Raw genomic sequence first — 24560 nt, 5'->3', positions numbered from 1 at the left:
TAGCCTATCAGAAGCTTCTAAAGCCATGACATCATTTTCTGGAATTTTCCAAGCTGTTTAAAGGCACGGTCAACTTAGTGTATGTAACTTCTGACCCACTGGAATTGTGATATAGTGAATTATAAGTGAAATAATCTGTCTGTTAACAATTGTCAGAAAATTACTTGTCATGCACAAAGTATATGTCCTAACCGACTTGCCAAAACTATAGTATGTTAACAAGAAATTTGTGGAGTGGTTGAAAAACGAGTTTTAATGACTCCAAACTAAGTGTATGTAAACTTCCAACTTCAAATGTGTATATATAATAAATATATATATGTGTGTGTGTTGTGACGGCCCTGAATTTTTCTGAACCGTCTCAGTGCTTCTCCTTCCAATAGGGCGCTTTCCCTTTAATTCTCAATTAAATAGTGCTTCTCCTTCCAATAGTGAGCTTCCCCTTTAATTCCCAATTAAATAGCCAGCATCAGCTACTCAAAAGTGGGGTTGTGATGGAGACGTCAATGAGGATGTGGTCAACCCTCAAATCTGAAGCGGTTCGCGTCCGTTTGTTTTGTTGCCTTTAAAAGTGTGCATTGTAGCCTAATAGCAAGTTTACCCAGGATCGGATCCACTCTTTGCGTCCGTGGACTACACCTCCGTTGTTCTTCGTGGCCTTTCTCCCTGGAGATCAGTTGGCGGATTGGCTTGTCTGACTGACCGACTACAATCTTTTTGCATACGGTATTTCATTTGTTTTGGTGTGATGTATACCGTGATGATTTATGTAGTTAGTTGTAAGTGAGGACGTATTAAGATTTGATACGCTTTATAGTTGTGGTAAAATATTTTATTTTGATTGATAATGGGTTTATGCTACACTGGTATGAACAAACATTGCGTGACTAAGGTCACTTGAGTTCCCTGAACTTCTTTACCGGGCTGGACTCTATTTAGGCCCGAGGTACAGGACATTTCTGGAGGAACCAGAGCTCATTATTTGTTATATTGTTGTGTGTGTGATCATTTATGTTGGCAATACAACCCATGCAAAAGAATAGTTGTTTTTGAAGTTCTTTCCAATGTTTTAAGGGTTTATGAAAAGTGTATGTCCATCCTGACTTTTACATGAGTCCTTTGTATTGGTGTTGACTTGACGGACCAGATGGGACTCATTCCCTCCCAAACCAAAAGGAGACAACCAATATTTTCTCTGGTAGGCACAACCTACCTGGCACCCCTATAAACAATAACCTCAAGTCAAAACCGTTAGTGTGAATACACACGCACAGTACTAGTCAAAAGTTTGGACACACCTACTCAAGGTTTTTCTTTATTTTTACTATTTTCTACATTGTAGAATAATAGTGAAGACAAACTATGAAATGACACATATGGAATCATGTAGTAACCAAAAAAAGTGTTAAACAAGTAAAAATATATTGAAGAATCTCAAAAGTAGCCACCCTTTTCCTTGATGACAGCTTTGCGCATTTTCTCAACCAGCTTCACCTGGAATTTTTATCCAACAGTCTTGAAGGTGTTCCCACATATGCTGAGCACTTGTTGGCTGCTTTTCCTTCACTCTGTGGTCCAACTCATCCCATAGTTTTACAACAATCCAACTGTTGGTTATACAGTACCAAAAACACTCAAGGAAAATAAATATAAAATGAGGCAGGGTGGCAGCTTTGTTGTTTTCGAATGGCTGTTTTTATGTCTCACCCTGCTCTGGGTGTTGTGGCGGGCCCCTGTGAGTATCTCTGCACTTAGTTTGTTTTTGTATTACAGTTTTATCTATTGATGACACTATGAGCGATATATTGCATATAATAAAACAATGACATGAGTGCATTAATTTTGTTCTCTTATAGATGTCAGTTAAAGCAACCAGTTTGATTCACTGAAGGCACACCACAGCAACATCTCAGCAAGCCTAAGTGGTGAGTTTGCTGGGGAAGTGCATACCGAGTTTAAAAGATTAGTGTCCGGTGTCATTTAAAACCACATACAAAACTTTGGCTCGTATTTCAGAAAATAATGTAATTTTTTTTCTCATTTAATTATTTTTGTAGTCATTGAAACTGAGCAAATATTTGAAAAGCTGCAAGTCAACAAACATAATAACAAGTAGTAGTAATCTCAAAATATAAGTAGTAGAGAAATGTACTTGCTTTAACTACTCTCTTTTTGTCAATCAAAGGTGCAAGGTTGTAAAGCCTGTGCAGGATGGGTATTTCATGGGGGGAAATGCTACTTCTCTACTGGTCCAATGAACTGGACTCAGAGTCGAGATCACTTCGTCTCAATAGGAAGTCACCTGGTCATCGCCAACAGGAACAGGTGAGCAAGCATATCTCAGTGCTGTACAGAAACCCAGCCTAAAACCCCAAACAGCAAGCAATGCATGTGAAAGAAGCATGGTGGCTAGGAAAAACTCCCTAGAAAGGCCAAAAACCTAGGAAGAAACCTAGAGGGGAACCAGGCTATGAGGGGTGGCCAGTCCTCTTCTGGCTGTGCTGGGTGGGTATTATAACAGAACATGGTCAAGATGTTAAAATGTTCATAAATGACCAGCATGGTCAAATAATAATAATCATAGTAGTTGTCGAGGGTGCAACAAGCACGTCCGGTGAACAGGTCAGGGTTCCATAGCCGCCGGCAGAACAGTTGAAACTGGAGCAGCAGCACGGCCAGGTGGACTGGGGCCAGCAAGGAGTCATCATGCCAGGTAGTCCTGAGGCATGGTCCTAGGGCTCAGGTCCTCCGAGAGAAAGAAAGAGAGCATATTTAAATTCACACCGGATAAGACGAGAAATACTCCAGATGTAACAGACTGACCCTAGCCCCCCGACACATAAACTACTGCAGCATAAATACTGGAGGCTGAGACAGGAGGGATCAGAAGACACTGTGGCCCCATCCGATGATACCCCCGGACAGGGCCAAGTTCTTCGGAGGCGAGGGGAAAACTGTGGGCGGGCGCGTGCCCAGGGATAGACCTTCTCTCCCTACTGCATTCCCGTAGTCGCCCATCGATCCTTATGGTCAGGGCTATGAGGGAGTCGAGGTCCAATAGCAACTCCCGGGCTGCAAGCTCATATTTAATTCCCTCAAATAATCCATGAAGAAATGTGTCGAACAGGGATTCCGGGTTCCAGGCACTCTCGGCAGCTAAAGTGCAAAAGTCGACCGCATAGTCTGCCACACTACGGGAGCCTTAACACAGTTGAAGTCGCTTCCGAGCCGCTTCTCTCCCAAACAACAGAGTCGAACACCTTCCTTACTTCCGCCACAAAATCCTCCAGACTAAGGCAAACAGTGGATTGTTTCTCCCACACTGCAGCAGCCCATGCGAGTGACCTCAGCATTATAAGATGCGCTATCTTTTAATGGTCCGAAGGAAATGGAGGGCTGCAGCTTGAAAAATTAGGGAGCACTGAGAGACTCACCCAGCAGGTTCTGGGATCCCCAGTATAGTGTTCTGGAGGAGGTAAGCGGGGTTTTCTGGAAGTCGGGGTAGGCTGGGGAGAAGCACCCCAGGTAGCGGGGTTACTGAGAGTCTGGGAGGCTTCCGTTGTGGCTTGCTGCCTAATAGATAGTCTGGAATTGTTCCAAAAATGCACTGACGGCATGGTCATGGTGTTCCGCCAAGGTGTGGAATCCTTCCATAAGGTTATGTAGTAACTTCTCGTGTCTTCCAATGGTGGCTCCTTGTGAGGAGACAGTGTTGCAGAGCTGTTCCACGTCTGCTGGGTCAGTCATGGCCAGTTCATACGATCAGAACTCAGGGTGAGACCCAGATGCAAACATGTGAAGCAGATGGTTCAAGTCTGCCCTGGATTCAAAGTAGCCACCCTTTGCCTTGATGACAGCTTTGCACAATCTTGGCATTCTCTCAAACAGCTTCATGAGGAATGCTTTTCCAAAACTCTTGGAGTTCCCACATGCTGAGCTGTCATTAGCTCACTCTGCGGTCCAACTCATCCCAAACCATCTCATTTGGGTTGAAGTAGGGTTATTGAAGAGGCCAGGTCATCTGATGCAGCACTCCGTCACTCTCCTTGGTCAAATAGCCCTTGCACAGCCCTTGCACAACAAATGATAGTCCCACTAAGTGTGAACCAGATGGTATGGTGTATAGCCACGCTGGTAACCTCTCTGGGCTATTCAACAGCCAGTGGAACAGCGTGGCGCGAAATGCAAAACCTCATTCAATCATTTACATTTTTCAAACATACGACTATTTTACACCATTTTAAAGATAAGACTCTCTATATCTAACCACATTGTCCAATTTCAAAAAGGCTTTACAGCAAAAGCAAAACATTAGATTATGTTAGGAGAGTACATAGCCAAAAATAATCACACAGCCATTTTCCAAGCAAGCATATGTCACAAAAACCCAAAACGCAGCTAAATGAAGCACTAACCTTTGATCTTCATCAGATGACACTCCTAGGACATTGTTATACAATACATGCATGTTTTGTTCAATCAACTTCATATTGTTAAAGTTGCGACAGTTCGTTTCTGGTAACAGAACAAAATAGTCAGCGCATAGTGACTTCTGATTTAGCTGTACTTTAATTAATGCAAACACGTGTGTGGTAAATGGGTTGTTCATATATACGGTCTCGCTGTTTTACCTTGCAGGGCAAAACAGAGAAGAGGGTGACACCTCCTTTGTTCTCTCTTTTATTCTCTGACAGAGTTAGTTCCCGCTCAATGCTGGCCTGTCAGAGGGAGGAGGAGCGTGGTTTAAACTTGCTCCTCCTGTCGTCGGTGTGCAGGCTGATCCCAGCGTCGTGACGCACTTCCTGTTGCCGGTTGTAGTTCTTCTTGTCTTCAACAGTTGATTTACTCGTAGTTTATATACTTAATATTGTAGCATAGCTTCCCCGGTATATTATATAAGTTATGCATACAAATAGCCAGTTCAACCCTAACAATCCCCCTTTTCACACCCCTTGGGATATACAATTTGTATATCTCCATTTCAATGATTATACATTTCCTTATAAACCCTCACATCCTTCCGGCTACACCTCACTTGTACTAGGTTGACTATCAGTCATCCAGGAACTTCAAACCTTCACATCAGGAAAGACAAATAGTATACAGAATAAATTCATATCATATTATTCAACACGTATAAAAAATATTTTTGCGACAGTGGCTACACCTAACATGTGTGGGACCGACTCTTTGTCCCAGAACTTAAAACTCTCATCCACCTGCCACTACATTCAATACATATGAATTTATTGTGCATACGCTTTATTCAACCACTTCCTCAACAGTAAAACAAGGATCGTCCTCTGACAGATCCATCTTAGGCCCAGAGCTGGATTTAGTGTTCTCCGGGGACAATTCCATCAAAGGCATCATTCTGGTTGCTCTGACAACTTCTGTAAGATACTTTCTTAAGCAAGGGATTATACAGGCAGTACAACATATCAATAATAGGAACACCAGTACTAGGGTCAGAATTCCAGTAGCCACCATAGATGTGTACTTGCCAAAAAAGAAATTCATCTAATTTCCCTCGTCTACCCCTGCTTCACCCCTCATCTCAGCAGATAGCTTGTCAAGTCTCAATAGGGCTTAAAATCATATCATTTCCATTACAATCCACCCGTTTTGCTAGATATTTCACATACATTATAACACATCTATTTTTATTGGATTCAGAAATTTCAGAAATTCAAACTAATTCATGCATCCCAATAGATGGTCTCATCTAACATGTGCTCCTCATATTTGAATGAATCCTCCACCTTGCTCGGCGGTAGGTACTTGTCTTCTCATTGGTCTGAACTTTGACTCGGTCCGTAGCTCACCATCTGCTCCGTTATCCATCTCTCTAGAGTTCTGGTGATTAAACCTCTCGCACACGGGACCAAACAACAACCACACAACCCAAACACACTCATACAGGTGAAAACAGCCCATAATACAGTTCCTACAACACTTTTCCATTTCCCAAACATGAGCTGTGTTATCAGAAATGTATGTACAGTAATGAACCTAATCATTCTACCTACACCATCCTCTTTGCCCGTAACCTATCGAGAGTCAGTCTATTTTACCAGGTCATGAGGGAGGTGGCGGATAATTGGTCAGAGAACCTCTTTACTGCATCCCCTGTTTCATTCATGAATCTCTGTTGATTATAAAAGATGACATTAATTCAATCCACATTATTATTTATTGTCAACTACCAAAATAATGAAGTGTTAAAGCCTTAACATATTTGATTCATTACTTTGTATTCATCTGGAACCTCCCTGAGGATGCCAATAGCATCCATCTATTCAAAGCTATTTCCATCCTGGTCAAAACTCCTCCTGTGCTTACTTTAGCCTCCTATAACTGGTCTCTGATCACTAATTCGAACTGGTTGGACCAATAACCCCAGGGCGCATGCTCCTAACCACCCTTTGTGGTATTTTCTGTCGTATGCGTCCTTTGCTGGTACTAGCCCACCCTTCATCAGTTGTAGGTTACACATTTTCTCCTGTGCTTTCAAACCTAAGTCAGTCACATTAACGATTACCTTTCCAGCCATTAAAATCATCTTAGTTCTCGGTGCCATTCTTGTATCTATAACACTGGTGCTCATCAGGAGTTAAGGTGAACCTATTTGGTTTGGCAAGTACTTCAATCTGGCCAACCCCAATTCCTGTACAGTTGTCTGCTTCCCCAGGAAATTGTTTAACGTCTATGGGCTAGGCGGGACGTAATCGTCCCACCTACGTAACAGCCAGTGTAATCCAGTGGCGCGATTTTCAAATGCCTTAAATCCTATTACTTCAATTTCTCAAACATATGACTATTTTACAGCTATTTAAAGACAAGACTCTCGTTAATCTAACCACACTGTCCGATTTCAAAAAGGCTTTACAACGAAAGAAAAACATTAGATTATGTCAGCAGAGTACCCAGCCAGAAATAATCAGACACCCATTTTTCAAGCTAGCATATAATGTCACATAAACCCAAACCACAGCTAAATGCAGCACTAACCTTTGATCTTCATCAGATGACAACCCTAGGACATTATGTTATACAATACATGCATGTTTTGTTCAATCAAGTTCATATTTATATCAAAAACCATCTTTTTACATTAGCATGTGACTAGCATTCCCACCGAACACTGCCGGTGAATTTACTAAATTACTCACGATAAATGTTCACAAAAAGCATAACAATTATTTTAAGAATTATAGATACAGAACTCCTCTATGCACTCGATGTCCGATTTTTAAAATGGCTTTTCGGTGAAAGCACATTTTGCAATATTCTCAGTAGATGGGCTAGCTATTTAGACAACCAGCAAGTTTAGCACTCAGAAAAGTCACATTTACTATAAGAAAAATGTTATTACCTTTGCTGTCTTCGTCAGAATGCACTCCCAGGACTTCTACTTCAATAACAAATGTTGGTTTGGTTCAAAATAATCCATAGTTATATCCAAACAGCGGCGTATTGTTCGTGCGTTCAAGACACTATCCGAAAGGGTAAATAAGGGTGACCAGCATGGCGCAATTCGTGACCAAAAATTTCTAAATATTCCATTACCGTACTTTGAAGCATGTCAACCGCTGTTTAAAATCTATTTTTATGCCATTTTTCTCATAAAAAAGCGATAATATTCTGACCGGGAATCTGTGTTTAGGTAAACAGACGAAAGAAAATAAAGCATGGGGTCGACTCGGGCACGCGCCTAAGCCCATAGTACTCTGATCGGCCACTTGCCAAAAGCGATAAAGTGTTTCAGCCAGAGGCTGCCTCGATATCGTTCAGCTTTTTCCCGGGCTCTGAGAGCCTATGGGAGCCGTAGGAAGTGTCACGTTAGAGCAAAGATCCTCAGTCTTCAATAAAAAGAGCCAAGATGAAACACAACTTGTCAGACAGGCCACTTCTTGCATGGAATCTTCTCAGGTTTTGGCCTGCCATTTGAGTTCTGTTATACTCACAGAGACACCATTCAAACCGTTTTAGAAACTTTAGGGTGTTTTCTATCCAAAGCCAATAATTAAATGCATATTCTAGTTACTGGGCAGGAGTAGGAACCAGATTAAATCGGGTACGTTTTTTATCCGGCCGTGTCAATACTGCCCCCTAGCCCTAACAGGTTAAAGGTAATTATGATGCAACTGTGATGGTGATATGGATTACAATTATCATCATGAATATCAAGGCTATACGCACTACATGTTACACACACACAGACACTCAACCATGCAAATTGGCGGCGTTATTATTTATTTGTACAGCATACGTTATAGTCTAAGTCTTATTCAGACATCGTACATACTCTCACTAAATCACATCCAATATCATACACATCAACCTACTCAGATTTACTACACACATAATATCTTGTATCAATGTTTCCAACATCTGTGGCATTGGCTCAGTCAAACAGGCAAGGGACTAAAACAAATATTGCTAGAACCTATTTCTTGAATTCTAAAAATCAGACATTTGAAAGCTCTAATTTTGGCTGTCATACCTCTGATGGCTAACTTTTCAAGCACTAATTATGGTCAATTTAGACTGAAAATAGTATCTAGTTATGGTAAGGAGTGAAATGAGTATAGCCAGTTATAATTGTAATGGTCTAGTAGATTGTAAAAAAAGATGTCTTTATGTGGCTGAAAGTTAGGGAATATAACATATACTGTTTACAGGAAACTCACTCTACATCCTTAGATGAAGTTGCGTGGAAAAAGGAATGGGGTGGTGAAATAATTTTCTGTCATGGAAAAAGGAACTCAAAAGGTGTAATGATATTAATTAACAAAAATGTTGATCTGAATGTGCAAATAGTCAGGAATGATTCGCAAGGAAGGTGGATCTTTTTGAATATGAAAGTGGACGAAAAAGAGATTTGGCTCATTAATCTATATGGTCCAAATCAGGATGATCCATACTTCTTTGAAAATATTTATACCAATTTATTGAACTTACTGGCAACAAATGATCAAATCATTATGGTGGGAGACTATAACAGTGTTAACTACCTCAATGGACCGTAAAGGTAATCACTCTACAAACTATCATCACCGTGCCCTCAAGGAAATCACAAATATTATGGACACATTAGAAATAGTGGATATTTGTTGACTAAAAAACCCCGAGCTAGTGAGATATGCATAGAGGAGACTTTATTAAGCTAGTCGTCTTGACTACTTTATTTCTCTCTTGCGCCAAAGGTTAAAAAAGTTTTAATAGGAGATAGATGATGATCCGATCGCATTCTAATTGGCCTTCACATAACTCTTATTGAATTTCCACTTGGATGGGGATATTGGAAATTTAAAGTTTACTGGAGGACAACCTTATTTTGTATTACTATCTTTCCAGTATAATAAATGTTCAACAAATCCCCTTATTGTTTTGGATACCTTTTTTAAATGTACTTTCAGAGGTCATTCAATATTCATCAATAATAGAAAAGCAGTTTCTGGCTAAAGAGACCAGACTAACAAGGGAAATACATGAACTAATAGTACAGGTAGATGGCAATAAAAACGATACCACAATGATACAAAATAAGTTACAGGAATAACAAAAAGAACTTGAGGAACTTATTCAAGAATGATCTAATGAAATCTATTACAAAAATAAAGCAAACTGGATGGAATGTATACAAATAGTGCCAGAACAGAAGGCAGACGTTTTATGACTATGTTTGTTTATCTGCGTTGTTTTTAACTTACTTATTATTATTTTTGTACATAATGTTGCCGCTACCGTCTATGACCAAAAATAACTTCTAGACATCAGGACTGCGATTACTCACCACGGACAAGCAGAATCCTTTTTCTTCTTTAACGACTCTGCCAAGCCTAAGGCAGAGGATATACGGCTCCCTCGGGAACAGGCCCTGACCCCAGTGATCTATGTGAAGAAGAAGCGGAGAAAGAGAGGCCGGAGGGCGGGCTGCCTTCTGAGGAATAGGCGGCGATCGAATAAACCCCCACTCCCCTCAATTCTGCTCGCAAACATGTAATCTTTGGACAATAAAATGGACGAGTTATTGGGAAGATTAAACTACCAACTGTAACGTCTTATGTCTGGTTAAACGATGTACCGGCAGGATAGAACAGCGGCGTCTGGTAAGAGAAGGGGTGTGGGCCTAATGTATTTTTGTAAACAGCTGGTGCACGATATCTAAGGAAGTTGCTCGCCTAAGGTAGAGTTTCTCATGATAAGCTGCAGACCACTACCGAGAGAGTTCTCATCTATATTCTTTGTAGCTGTTTACATACCCCCACAGTCAGAGGCTGGAACCAAGATAGCATTGAATGAGCTGTATTCTGCCCTAAGCAAACAAGAAAAAGCCCAGAGGCGACGCACCTAGTAGCCGGTGACTTTAATGCAGGGAAACTTAAATCAGTTTTACCTTCATTTCTATCAACATGTCAAATGTGCAACCAGAGGGAAAGGAACTCTGAACCAACTATACTCCACACACAGAGAATCATATAAAGCTCTCCCTCGCCCTCCATTTGGTAAATCTGACAATAATTCTATCCTCCTAATTCCAGTTTACGAACAAAATTTAAAACAGGAAGCACCAGTGACTAGATCAATTAAAAAAGTGGTCAGGTGAAGCAGATGCTAAGCTACAGGACTGTTTTACTAGCACAGACTGGAATATGTTCCGGGATTCCTCCAATGGCATTGAGGAGTACATCACATCTGTCATTGGCTTCATCAATAAGTGCATCAATGACATCGTCCCCACAGTCACCGTACTTACATACCCCAACCAAAAACCATGGATTGCATGCAGCATCCGCACTGAGCTAAAGGCTAGAGTTGCCGCTTTCATGGAGTGGGACTCTAACCCGGAAGCTTATAGGAAATCCAGCTCTGCCCTCCAATGAACTACCAAAAAGGCAAAGCGTCAATACAGGACTAAGATCGAGTCTTACTACACCGGCTCTGACGCTCGTCGGATGTGGCAAGGCCTGCAAACCATAAGACTACAAAGGGAAGCACAGCTGAGTGCTTCCCAGTGACACGAGCCTACCGGACGAGCTAAACTACTAGTATGCTTGCTTCGAGGCAAATAACACTGAAACATGCATGAGAGCACCAGCTGAACCGAAAGACTGTGTGAGCAAGCTCTCCGCAGCCGATGTAAGACCTTTAGACAGGTCAACGTTCACAAGGCTGCAGGGCCAGACGGATTACCAGGACGTGTACTGAGAGCATGCACTGACCAACTAGCAGGTGTCTTCACTGACATTTTCAACCTCTCCATGTCTGAGTCTGTAGTGCCAACATGTTTTAAGCAGACCACCGTAGTGCCTGTGCCCAAGAACACTAAGGTAACCTGCCTAAATGACTACCGACCCGTAGCACACACGTCTGTAGCCATGAAGTGCTTTGAAAGGCTGGTCATGGCTCACATCAACACCATCATGCCAGAAACCCTAGAACCACTTCTATTTGCATACCGCCCCAACTGATCCACAGATGATGCAGTCTCTATTGCACTCCACACTGCCCTTTCCCACCTGGACAATAAGAACACCTATGTGAGAATGCTATTCATTGACTACAGCTCAGCGTTTGACACCATAGTGCCCTCAAAGCTCATCAATAAGCTAAGGACCCTGGGACTAAACACCTCCCTCTGCAACTGGATCCTGGACTTCCTGACCGGCCGCCCCCAGGTGGTAAGAGTAGGCAACAACACATCCGCCACGCTGATCCTCAACACAGGGGCACCTCAGGGGTGTGTGCTCAGCCCCCTCCTGTACTCCCTGTTCACTCATGACTGCATGGCCAGGCACGACTCCAACACCATCATTCAATTTGCAGATGAAACAACAGATCACCAATTCCAACGAGACAGCCTGTAGGGAGGAGGTCAGAGACCTGGCCATTTGGTACAAGGACAACAACCTCTCCTTCAACGTGATCAAGACAAAAGAGATGTTTGTGTACTACAGGAAAAAGAGGACCGAGCATGCCCCCATTCTCATAGACGGTGCTGCAGTGGAGCAGGTTGAGAGCTAGAAGTTCCTTGGTGTCCACATCACCAACAAACTAACATGGTCCAAGCACACTGTGACAGTTGTGAAGAGGGCACGACAAAACCTATTCCCCCTCAGGAGACTGAAAAGATTTGGCATGGGTCCTCAGATCCTCAAAAGGTTCTATAGCTGCACCATCGAGAGCATCCTGACTGGTTGAATCACTGCCTGGTATGGCAACTGCTCGGCTTCCGACCGCAAGGCACTACAGAGGGTAGTGCGAACGGCCCAGTACATCACTGGGGCCAAGCTTCCTGCCATCAAGGACCTCTATACCAGACGGTGTCGGAGGAAGGCCCTGAAAATTGTCAGACTACAGCCACCCTAGTCATAGACTGTTCTCTCTGCTTCCACACGGCAAGTGGTACCGGAGCGCCAAGTCTAGGTCCAAGAGGCTTCTTAACAGCTTCTACCCCCAAGCCATAAGACTCCCGAACATCTAGTCAAATGGCTACCCAGATTATTTACATTGCCCCCCCCTCCCCTCTCCACACTGCTGCCACTCTCTGTTGTCATCTATGCATAGTCACTTTAATTAACTCTACCTACATGTACATACTACCTCAACGAACCGGTGCCCCCGCACATTTACTCTGTATCGGCACCCCCCTGTATATATTGTTATTTTTTACTGCTCCTCTTTAATTACTTGTTACTTTATTCTCTTATACTTATCCGTATTTTTTTAAACTGCATTGTCGGTTAGGGGCTCGTAAGTAAGCATTTCACTGTAAGGTTGTATTCGGCGCATGTGACTAATAAAATTTGATTTGATTAGAATATGGAGAAAAATGCACAAACGTATTCCTGAGTCTCCAATACAGGAACGCTAACAAAAAGAATTTGCAGAAACTCGTTACTGGAGACGGAGTCATCTATGATTCTCCGAATTATATTTTAAAAGAGGAAGCTAAATATTTTAGGCAGATTCTCTTTTCCATCTCATCCTCTCCCACTGAATGAGATTACGGTAAGGAATTCTTTCCAAATAATATAAAAAAATGGAAAACTAACAAATGTACAAAAAGATCAGTGCGAAGGCCAAATTACTGAGGAATAACTTTTTGAGGCTATTAAATCTTTTCGGTCTGGAAAAACCCCAGGGCTGGATGGCATACCGGTAAAGGTATATCAAGCCTTTTTTGATATACAAAAAGCTCCATTGTAAGATTTTTTTTTTTTTACTTCTCCTATAGAAATGGTAGTCTTTCAGGTACTCAGAGAAAATCAGATCTTCCTAATATTATTAAAACAAGACACAGATGGCAAATATAAAGATCCAGTCTAAAAAACTGGAGGCCCTTACACTTCAATGTTGTGATGCAAAAATACTAGCGAAATGCATAGCACTCAGAATTAAAAATGTTTTACCGGTTATTGTTCATCCTGATCAAGTCCATTACCTCCATTACCCGCAGTATTAGACTTGAAACGAATCATCCAACGATCATACACTGTTTACCAGGGAGCAGGGCTACCGACGTTAAGGCTAATCTGAAGATGGTGCTGGATAAAGCTAAAACTGCCGAGTGTAGAGAGTATAGGGATATTGTTATCCACGTTGGCACCAACAATGTAAGGATGAAACAGTCAAAGGTCACCAAGCGCAACATAGCTTCAGCGTGTAAATAAGCTAGAAAGATGTCGGCATCGAGTAATTGTCTCTGGCCCCCTCCCAGTTAGGGGGAGTGATGAGCTCTACAACAGTCTCACAAAAGATAGAATTTGTAAATAATTGGCCCTCTTTCTGGGACTCACCCACAAACAGGACCAAGCCTGGCCTGTTGAGGAGTGACGAACTCCATCCTAGCTGGAGGGGTGCTCTCATTTTATCTACGAACAGAGACAGGGCTCTAACTCCCCTAGCTCGACAATGAAATGGGGTGCAGGCCAGGCAGCAGGCTGTTAGCCAGCCTGACAGCTTAGTGGAGTCTGCCACTAGTACAGTCAGTGTAGTCGGCTCAGCTATCCCCATTGAGACCGTGTCAGTGCCTCGACCTAGGTTGGGCAACACTAAACATGGCGGTGTTTGCCTTAGCAATCTCACTAGAATAAAGACCTCCATTCCTGCCATTATTGAAAGGGATCGTGATACCTCACATCTCAAAATAGGGCAACTTAATGTTAGACCCCTCACTTCCAAGGCAGTTATAGTTAATGAACTCATCACTGATCATAATCTTGATGTGATTGGCCTGACAACAACATGGCTTAAGCATGATGAATTTAATGTGTTAAATGAGGCCTCACCACCTGGTTACTCTAGTGACCATATACCCCGCGCATCCAGCAAAGGCGGAGGTGTTGCTAACATTTACGATAGCAAATTTCAATTTACAAAAAAACCCAGACGTTTTTGTCTTTTGAGCTTCTAGTCATGAAATCTATGCAGCCTACTCAATCACTTTTTATAGCTACTGTTTACAGGCCTCCTGGGCCATACACAGCGTTCCTCACTGAGTTCCCTGAATTCCTATCGGACCTTGTAATCATAGCAGATAATATTCAAATTTTTGGTGACTTTAATATTCACATGGAAAAGTCCACAGACCCACTCCTAAAGGCTTTCGGAGCCATCATCGACTCAGTGGGTTTTGTCCAACATGTCTCCAGACCTACTCACTGCCACAGTCATACTCTGGACCTAGTTTTGTCCCATGGACTAAATATTGTGGATCTGAATGTTTTTCCTCATAATCCTGGACTATTGGACCACCATTTTATTACGTTTGCAATCGCAACAAATAATCTGCTCAGACCCCAACCAAGGAGCATCAAAAGTTGTGCTATAAAATCTCAGACAACCCAAAGATTCCTTGATGCCCTTCCAGACTCCCTCTGCCTACCCAAGGAAGTCAGAGGACAAAAATCAGTTAACCACCTAACTGATGAACTCAATTTAACCTTGCGCAATACCCTAGATGCAGTTGCACCCTTAAAAACTAAAAACATTTGTCATAAGAAACTAGCTCCCTGGTATACAGAAAATACCAGAGCCCTGAAGCAAGCTTCCAGAAAATTGGAACGGAAATGGCGCCACACCAAACTGGAAGTCTTCCAACTAGCTTGGAAAGACAGTACCGTGCAGTATCGAAGAGCCCTCACTGCTGCTCGATCATCCTATTTTTATTTTTATTTTTTTCCAACTTAATTGAGGAAAATAAGAAAAATCCGAAATGTCTTTTTGATACTGTCGCAAAGCTAACTAAAAAGCAGCATTCCCCAAGAGAGGATGGCTTTCACTTCAGCAGTAATAAATTCATGAACTTCTTTGAGGAAAAGATCATGATCATTAGAAAGCAAATTACTTACTCTTTAAATCTGCGTATTCCTCCAAAGCTCAGTTGTCCTGAGTCTGCACAACTCTGCCAGGACCTAGGATCAAGGGAGACACTAAAGTGTTTTAGTATTATATCGCTTGACACAATGATGAAAATAATCATGGCCTCTAAACCTTCAAGCTGCATACTGGACCCTATTCCAACTAAACTACTGAAAGAGCTGCTTCCTGTGCTTGGCCCTCCTATGTTGAACATAATAAACGGCTCTCTATCCACCGGATGAGTACCAAACTCACTAAAAGTGGCAGTAATAAAGCCTCTCTTGAAAAAACCAAACCTTGAGCCAGAAAATATCAAACACTATCGGCCTATATCGAATCTCCCATTCCTCTCAACAATAAAAAAATTCAAAAGCTGTTGCACAGTAACTCACTGCCTTCCTGAAGACAAACAAGGTATACGAAATGCTTCAGTCTGGTTTTATACCCCATCATAGTACTGAGACTGCACTTGTGAAGGTGGTAGATGACCTTTTAATGGCGTCAGACCGAGGCTCTGCATCTGTTCTCGTGCTCCTAGACCTTAGTGCTACTTTTGATACCATCGATCACCACATTCTTTTGGAGAGATTGGAAACCCAAATTGGTCTACACGGACAAGTTCTGGCCTGGTTTAGATCTTATCTTTCGGAAAGATATCAGTTTGTCTCTGTGAATGGTTTGTCCTCTGACAAATCAACTGTAAATTTCGGTATTCCTCAAGGTTCAGTTTTAGGACCACTATCGTTTTCACTATATATTTTATCTCTTGGGGATGTCATTCGAAAAAACAATTTTAACTTTCACTGCTATGCGGATAACACACAGCTGTACATTTTGATGAAACATGGTGAAGCCCCAAAATTGCCCTCGCTGGAAGCCTGTGTTTCAGACATAAAGAAGTGGATGGCTGCAAACTTTCTACTTTTAAACTCGGACAAAACAGAAATGCTTGTTCTAGGTCCCAAGAAACAAAGAGATCTTCTGTTGAATCTGACAATTAATCTTGATGGTTGTACAGCCGTCTCAAATAAAACTGTGAAGGACCTCGGCGTTACTCTGGACCCTGATCTCTCTTTTGACGAACATATCAAGCCTGTTTCAAGGACAGCTTTTTTCCATTTATGTAACATTGCAAAAATCTGACATTTTCTGTCCAAAAATTATGCAGAAAAATGAATCCATACTTTTGTTACTTCTAGGTTAGACTACTGCAATGCTCTACTTTCCGGCTACCCGGATAAAGCACTAAATAAACTTCAGTTAGTGCTAAATACGGCTGCTAGAATCCTGACTAGAACCAAAATATGTGATCATATTACTCCAGTGCTAGCCTCCCTACACTAGCCTGGTTCCTCTCTAGGTTTCTTCCTAGGTTTTGGCCTTTCTAGGGAGTTTTTCCTAGCCACCGTGCTTCTACACCTGCATTGCTTGCTGTTTGGAGTTTTAGACTGGGTTTCTGTACAGCACTTTGATATATCAGCTGATGTAAGAAGGGCTATATAAATACATTTGATTTACATGGGTGATACATTGGAGATAATATACGACAACTACTAGAAATACTAGAACATCATGAAACATCTAAGAAGCCAGACCTGGTATTTATAGCGGATTTTGAAAAGGCATTTGATAAAGTAAGAATGAATTTTATTTATAAATGCCTGAATTTTTTTCAATTTTGGTGATTCTCTTATAAAATGGGTAAAAATAATGTATTGCAACCCCAGGTGTAAAATAGTAAATAAGGGCTACTTCTCAGAGTTTTGAACTGTCGAGGAGTTAAACACGGGTGTCCGCTGTGACATATCTATTCGTTATGGCCATCGAAATGCTAGCTGTTAAAATCAATAACAACATTGGAGGATTAGAAATCCAAGGCTTAAAAACGTGTCATGTATGTCAACGACTCAAGTTTTATACACTGCTCAAAAAAATGAACACTTAAACAACACATCCTAGATCTGAATGAAAGAAATAATCTTATTAAATTATTTTTTCTTTACATAGTTGAATGTGCTGACAACAAAATCACACAAAAATAATCAATGGAAATCCAATTTATCAACCCATGGAGGTCTGGATTTGGAGTCACACTCAAAATTAAAGTGGAAAACCGCACTACAGGCTGATCCAACTTTGATGTAATGTCCTTAAAACAAGTCAAAATGAGGCTCAGTAGTGTGTGTGGCCTCCACGTGCCTGTATGACCTCCCTACAATGCCTGGGCATGCTCCTGATGAGGTGGTGGATGGTCTCCTGAGGGATCTCCTCCTAGACCTGGACTAAAGCATTCGCAAACTCCTGGACAGTCTGTGGTGCAACGTGGCGTTGGTGGATGGAGCAAGACATGATGTCCCAGATGTGCTCAATTGGATTCAGGTCTGGGGAACGGGCGGGCCAGTCCATAGCATCAATGCCTTCCTCTTGCAGGAACTGCTGACACACTCCAGCCACATGATGTCTAGCATTGTCTTGCATTAGGAGGAACCCATGGCCAACCGCACCAGCATATGGTCTCACAAGGGGTCTGAGGATCTCATCTCGGTAGCTAATGGCAGTCAGGCTACCTCTGGCGAGCACATGGAGGGCTGTGCGGCCCCCCAAAGAAATGCCACCCCACCCCATGACTGACCCACCGCCAAACCGGTCATGCTGGAGGATGTTGCAGGCAGCAGAACGTTCTCCACGGTGTCTCCAGACTCTGTCACGTGCTCAGTCTGAACCTGCTTTCATCTGTGAAGAGCACAGGGCGCCAGTGGCGAATTGCCAATGTTGGTGTTCTCTGGCAAATGCCAAACGTTCTGCACGGTGTTGGGCTGTAAGCACAACCCCCTCCTGTGGACGTTGGGCCCTCATACCACCCTCATGGAGTCTGTTTCTGACCGTTTGAGCAGACACATGCACATTTGTGGCCTGCTGGAGGTCATTTTGCAGGGCTCTGGCAGTGCTCCTTCTGCTCCTCCTTGCACAAAGGCGGAGGTAGCGGTCCTGCTGCTGGGTTGTTGCCCTGCTACGGCCTCCTCCACATCTCCTGATGTACTGGCCTGTCTCCTGGTAGCGCCTCATGCAATGGACACTACGCTGACAGACACAGCAAACCTTCTTGCCACAGCTCGCATTGATGTGCCATCCTGGATGAGCTGCACTACCTGAGCCACTTGTGTGGGTTGTAGCCTCCGTCTCATGCTACCACTAGAGTGAAAGCACCGCCAGCATTCAAAAGTGACCAAAACATCAGCCAGGAAGCATAGGAACTGAGAAGTGGTCTGTGGTCTCCACCTGCAGAACCACTCCTTTATTGGGGGTGTCTTGCTTATTGCCTATATTTTCCACCTGTTGTCTATTCCATTTGCACAACAGCATGTGAAATGTATTGTCAATCAGTGTTGCTTCCTACGTGGACAGTTTGATTTCACAGAAGTGTGATTGACTTGGGGTTACATTGTGTTGTTTAAGTGTTCCCTTTATTTTTTTGAAAAGTATATTAAGTCCCCATGCTAGATCCCTGCAATGTCTTATTGAAGATCGAGAACTTTTCTGTACTCTCTGGACTAAATCCTAATTATTATAAATGTGTAATATTACTTATTGGCTCTTTAAAAAATACAACTTTTACATAAACTGCAGGGTAATCTATAAAATGGGCTGATGGTGAAGTAGACATACTTGGTTTCATATTACAAAACATATAAATAAGCACAATGAATTTCGAGAGAGGACTTGTAAAATAGACAAGATCATGCAACCATGAAAAGGTAAATACCTGTCTAATTTATGGAAAAATTGCCCTGATTAACTCCTTTGTCATATCTCAGTTTACTCACTTTACTTATAGCGCTGCCTACTCCTGATTTAGTCGTTTTAGGAATCATATGAGCAAAAAATATTTTGCTTTATCTGGGATGAATTCGGTGGGTTGAGATTATTAAATATAAAGGCACTAAACCTCTCTCTAAAAGCTTCACTTATTCCAAATATTTACTTGAACCCTACATGGTTCTCAAGTAGATTACTAAAATAAGCTAATCCATTGTTTAAAAATTGCCTTTTTGCTTTTGAGGAGATTGCATGTCTCATTTTCGATTAATTGAAAATGATACTCTGTTCAAAGTACTGTATCTCTCTTTTTCAAACAAGCATTGCAGAGCTGGCTACAATTTCAATTTCATCCCCCTGAGAAGATAGAACAAATATTCTGGCTGAACTCAAATGTGCTGATTGATAAAATACCTGTATTTATGGGAAATATGTTTGATAAGGGTTTCGTTTGAGGACCAGGATGTTGACAACTGTGCCATACAGATTTTAAAATAGTTGGGAAGAGATTTTTGATGTACCGATTCCATGGTACAGGGTGTATGAGTTGATATATAAAATGACGCAAGATTCAAGACTTCGTACTTTTCAGCTAAAATTATTATATAGAATTCTTGCCACCAACCTGTTGAATATTTGGGGCATAATATCATCGAAGCTCTGCAGATTTTGTTGTGAGGATACAGAATCAATAGACCATTTTATTTTGGTATTGCCCTCAGGTAGCCTGTTTCTGGTCTCAGGTTCAGGAATGGATGAAAATGCATAGCATTGATCTGGAGAGACCAGGTCAGTCAATTACTAATACTCTTATCAAATAAAATGTTATTGGTCACATACACATGGTCAGCAGATGTTAATGCAAGTGTAGCGAAATGCTTGTGCTTCTAGTTCTGACCGTGCAGTAATATCTAACAATTTCACAACAACTACCTTATACACACAAGTGTAAAGGAATGAATAAGAATATGTACATATAAATATATGGATGAGCGATGGCCGTGTGGCATAGGCAAGATGCAGTAGATGGTATAGAGTACAGTATATACGATGAGTAGTGTAGGGTATGTAAACATTATATAAAGTGGCATTGTTTAAAGGGACTAGTAATACATTTATTACATTAAATTTTTAATTATTAAAGTGGCTAGAGATTGAGTCAGTATGTTGGCAGCAGCCACTCAATGTTAGTGATGGCTGTTTAAGAGTCTGATGGCCTTGAGATAGAAGCTGTTTTTCAGTCTCTCGGTCCCAGCTTTGATGCACCTGTATTTACCTCGCCTTGTGGATGATAGTGGGGTGAACAGGCAGTGGCTCGAGTGGTTTTTGTCCTTGATCTTTTTGGCCTTCCTGTGACATCGGATGGTGTAGGTGTCCTGGAGGGTAGGTAGTTTGCCCCCGGTGATGCGTTGTGCAGACCTCATTACCCTCTGAAGAGCCTTACAGTTGTGGGCGGAGCAGTTGCCGTACCAGGCGGTGATACAGCCCGACAGGATGCTCTCGATTGTGCATCTGTAAAAGTTTGTGAGTGTTTTCGGTGACAAGCCTTATTTCTTCAGCCACCTGAGTTTGAAGAGGCGCTGTTGCGCCTTCTTCACCACGCTGTCTGTGTGGGTGGACCCTTTCAGTTTGTCCGTGATGTGTACGCCAAGGAACTTAAAACTTTCCACCTTCTCCACTACAGTCCCGTTGATGTGGTTAGGGGGGTGCTCCCTCTGCTGTTTCCTGAAGTCCACAATCATCTCCTTTTGTTTTGTTGACGTTGAGTGTGAGATTATTTTCCTGACACCACACTCCAAGGGCCCTCACCTCCTCCCTGTAGGCCGTCTCGTCGTTGTTGGTAATCAAGCCCACTACTGTAGTGTCGTCTGCAAACTTGATGATTGAGTTGGAGGCGTGCATGGCCACGCAATCATGGGTGAACAGGGAGTAGAGGAGAGGGCTGAGAACGCACCCTTGTGTGGCCCCAGTGTTGAGGATCAGCGGGGTGGAGATGTTGTTTCCTACCCTCACCACCTGGGGGCGGCCTGTCAGAAAGTCCAGAACCCAGTTGCACAGGGTGGGGTTGATGCCCAGGGTCTCGAGCTTAATGACGAGTTTGGAGGGTACTATGGTGTTAAATACTGAGCTGTAATCGATGAACAGCATTCTTACATAGGTATTCCTCTTGTCCAGATGGGTTAGGGCAGTGTGATTGCGTCGTCTGTGGACCTATTGGGGCGGTAAGCAAATTGGAGTGGGTCTAGGGTGTCAGGTAAGGTGGAGGGGATATGATCCTTGACTAGTCTCTCAAAGCACTTCATGATGACAGGAGTGAGTGCTATGGGGCGATAGTAAAAGTATTTATCTTCAACTCGCAATCTGTGGATTCCATTCGATTAGATAGATTTGAACTTGTACGTTAAACATCACAGCATAGTTGAAAGATATATGTTGCGTAGAATTCCGAAGAGGGTGGCTAGCAGAGACGGGTGGGATGGGCTGAGGGTTGGGATGTGGAATTGGAGACGAGTGGGAGTGGAGTTGCTGTGTGGGAGATAGAATGATGATAAAAGTCAAAATAAAACATAATAAAAAGTAAGTTTGAATGACACTGAGGGGCAGTTTTTACAGCTAATGCCAATTTGCCTGAGGCTGATGCTGTGCAGGTGTTTGTACACATGCATATACACACACTCTCATTCAAATACACACAGACATGGACACACACATATGTAATAGTGCCAGACATGCACTCAAACATATACAGTTGGCATTGCTGTTATGATTTTAGTTGTCCTTGATGTCCTTAGTTTTTTTTCTTGCATTGTTGTTTGCTGTTTTTCATTGTTGTTTGCGTCTCAGAAAGACATGGCGGTTGGAACTAAAAATCTCCTATTTGGACTCATCAGACCAAAGGACAGATTTCCACCAGTCTAATGTCCATTGCTTGTGTTTCTTGGCCCAAGCAAGACCCTTCTTCTTATTGGTGTCCTTTAGTAGTGGTGTCTTTGCAGCGATTTGACCGTGAAGGCCTGATTTACAGTCTCCTTGAACAGTTGATGTTGTGGTGTCTGTTACTTGAATTCTGTGAAGCATTTATTTGGGCTGCAATCTGAGGAGCAGTTAACTCTAATGAACTCATCTTTTACAGCAGAGGTAACTCTGGGTCTTCCTTTCCTGTGGCGGTCCTCATGAGAACAAGTTGCATCATAGCACTTGATGGTTTTTACGACTGCACTTGAAGAAACTTTCAAAGTTCTTGAAATTTTCCGGATTGACTAACCTTTATTTCTTAAAGTAATGATGGACTGTCATTTCTCTTTGCTTATTTGAGTTGTTCTTGCCATAAAATGGACTTGGTCTTTTACCGTATAGGGCTATCTTCTGTATACCAACCCTACCTTGTCACAACATAACTGATTGGCTCAAATGCATTAAGAAGGAAAGAAATTCCACAAATAAACTTTTAACAAGGCACACCTGTTAATTGAAATGCATTCCATGTGACTACCTCAGAAAGCTGGTTTAGAGAAGGCCAAGAGTGTGCAAAGCTGTCGTCAAGGCTAATTTGAAGAATCTCAAATATGAATTATATTTTAATTTGTTTAACAACTTTTTGGTTACTACATGATTCCATATGTGTTATTTCATAGTTTTGATGTCTTCACTATTATTCTACAATGTAGAAAATAGTAAAAATTAAAGAAACCCTTGAATGAGTAGGTGTGTCCAAACTTTTGACTGGTTCTGTATGTGGAGTATGGTGAAGTTGCCCCTAGACCCTAATTGTGGGTCAGTTTAGCATTTTTCAACTAATGGTTAAGGTTAGGATTGGGAAAAGGGAAGGTGATCTTAGATCGGTACCTAGGGGAAACTTCACCTTAGTAGCCTACAGTAACGTATGTACAGTAGCTAGCCACACAGGACCAGTAACCACCTGCTGGTCTGGATGAGAAATGGTTCTATTACAGTATATTCGCAGGGTGCTTCCCAATGATATCTCTTTTCTTCTACATTCGTTCACTAATTCTCACAAATCTAAAAGCATTGGATTGGTGACTGCATGGGATATAGGGTGTTTCCACCATATTTCTCATACCAGTCATTTCCTTTCAAATAATTGAAGGGAATTGAACAAGTGCACACTTTGGGAGGAAGGAGAGAAAATTGGGACATACTGTAGCCCTACAGTACTTATTACAAAGTGGGAATGTGACTAATAGACAAGACAGAGCCAGAACATGGCTGGAACAGGATGAAAGCATGTGATGAGACACTGCTGCCGGGGACACTGTCCTGTTTTTATATAAAGGTAGCTAGCAAAGTGCAAACAGCACTGAGTGGAGTAGCTCTGGAGGATAAAACACATGTTCTGTCTTATACTGTGCCAACCTTCTCTCTTACAGCAGAATGTCATAGACAGACGGCAATGAAGAAATACTATTACACAATGAAACCAGGACACCTTGAAAATGGAGCAACTTAAATACAAATATGTTTTATATAAATGTTTTTATGAATATTGTTTGCAACAGAATAAACACTTTTTAAATGGCATACGTACAGTAGAAAATATATTTCTAATGATGTCAACTTTATTTCTCAACTCCTAATATTGATCAAATTACACTCATTAGGCTTACGAAAGACAAAATGTCTGAATTCTGTGGACGCTATCTGTGCCAAGTGCTAAGACTATAACCCCAGGTGTAGGCCTAGAGTAGTGCTTCTCAAACCTCTCCTCATAGACCCCCAGACATTTCACAATTTTGTTGTAGTCCTGAACGAGCACACCTGATTGACGATTTTGAGATAGGGGTACGAGGTTTGAGATAGGGATATGCTACAGGAGAAGCCATCACAGATCTCAGGGCAAGTCATGGGCCTGTCTGTATCCCATGGCCCTGTTGTATCTCAAATGGCACCCTATTCCCTACATAGTTTACTACTTTAGACCAGACCCCTATGAAGAGATTCCATGTGAGTGTGGACAGAAGGCACCTGTTAGACCTATACATGTCTCCTGTAAGACTCTATGATCTGTGAACAGCAAATGGTCCAGACAACGTCCTGGTGTTATTATAATGCTTATGGTCCTCTAACTGAACTATATCTAGATTCTGAAATACAATTTTTCACATTCATTTATTCAAGATTACAAAAATCTTTTTGGTATCTCAGGTTGTTCTGGCAATTTTCACAACGAAACGTCATTGGCAGGAAGGATGATTGACATGCTCTTTACATTTTTATCCCAAGCAATTGTTTGGAAAATCTTGATGAAAGTGAACAACTCTTGGGGATAGAATCCCACTGACGGGATTGCTAGCATGGCGGGAAATTCAAAACATCAAAAATCTAAACTTCAATTTCTCAAACAATCAACTATTTTA

At 42.0% G+C, this 24560-nt stretch overlaps 1 long non-coding RNA gene across 1 annotated transcript; it reads left to right on the top strand.

Moving 5' to 3' along the window:
• Positions 1-490: 490 nt before the first annotated feature.
• LOC145860307 (uncharacterized) lies at positions 491-23718 on the top strand. Its single transcript, XR_014380278.1, has 4 exons — positions 491-726; positions 1857-1925; positions 2186-2325; positions 23574-23718. It is a non-coding gene; the product is annotated as an uncharacterized LOC145860307 (long non-coding RNA).
• The last annotated feature ends 842 nt before the right edge of the window (positions 23719-24560 follow it).

The sequence above is a fragment of the Salmo salar genome, chromosome 14, assembly GCF_965601325.2.
Source record: "Salmo salar chromosome 14, fSalSal1, whole genome shotgun sequence".
Taxonomy (NCBI): domain Eukaryota; kingdom Metazoa; phylum Chordata; class Actinopteri; order Salmoniformes; family Salmonidae; genus Salmo; species Salmo salar.
This window is presented reverse-complemented; position numbering and strand designations above follow the sequence as displayed.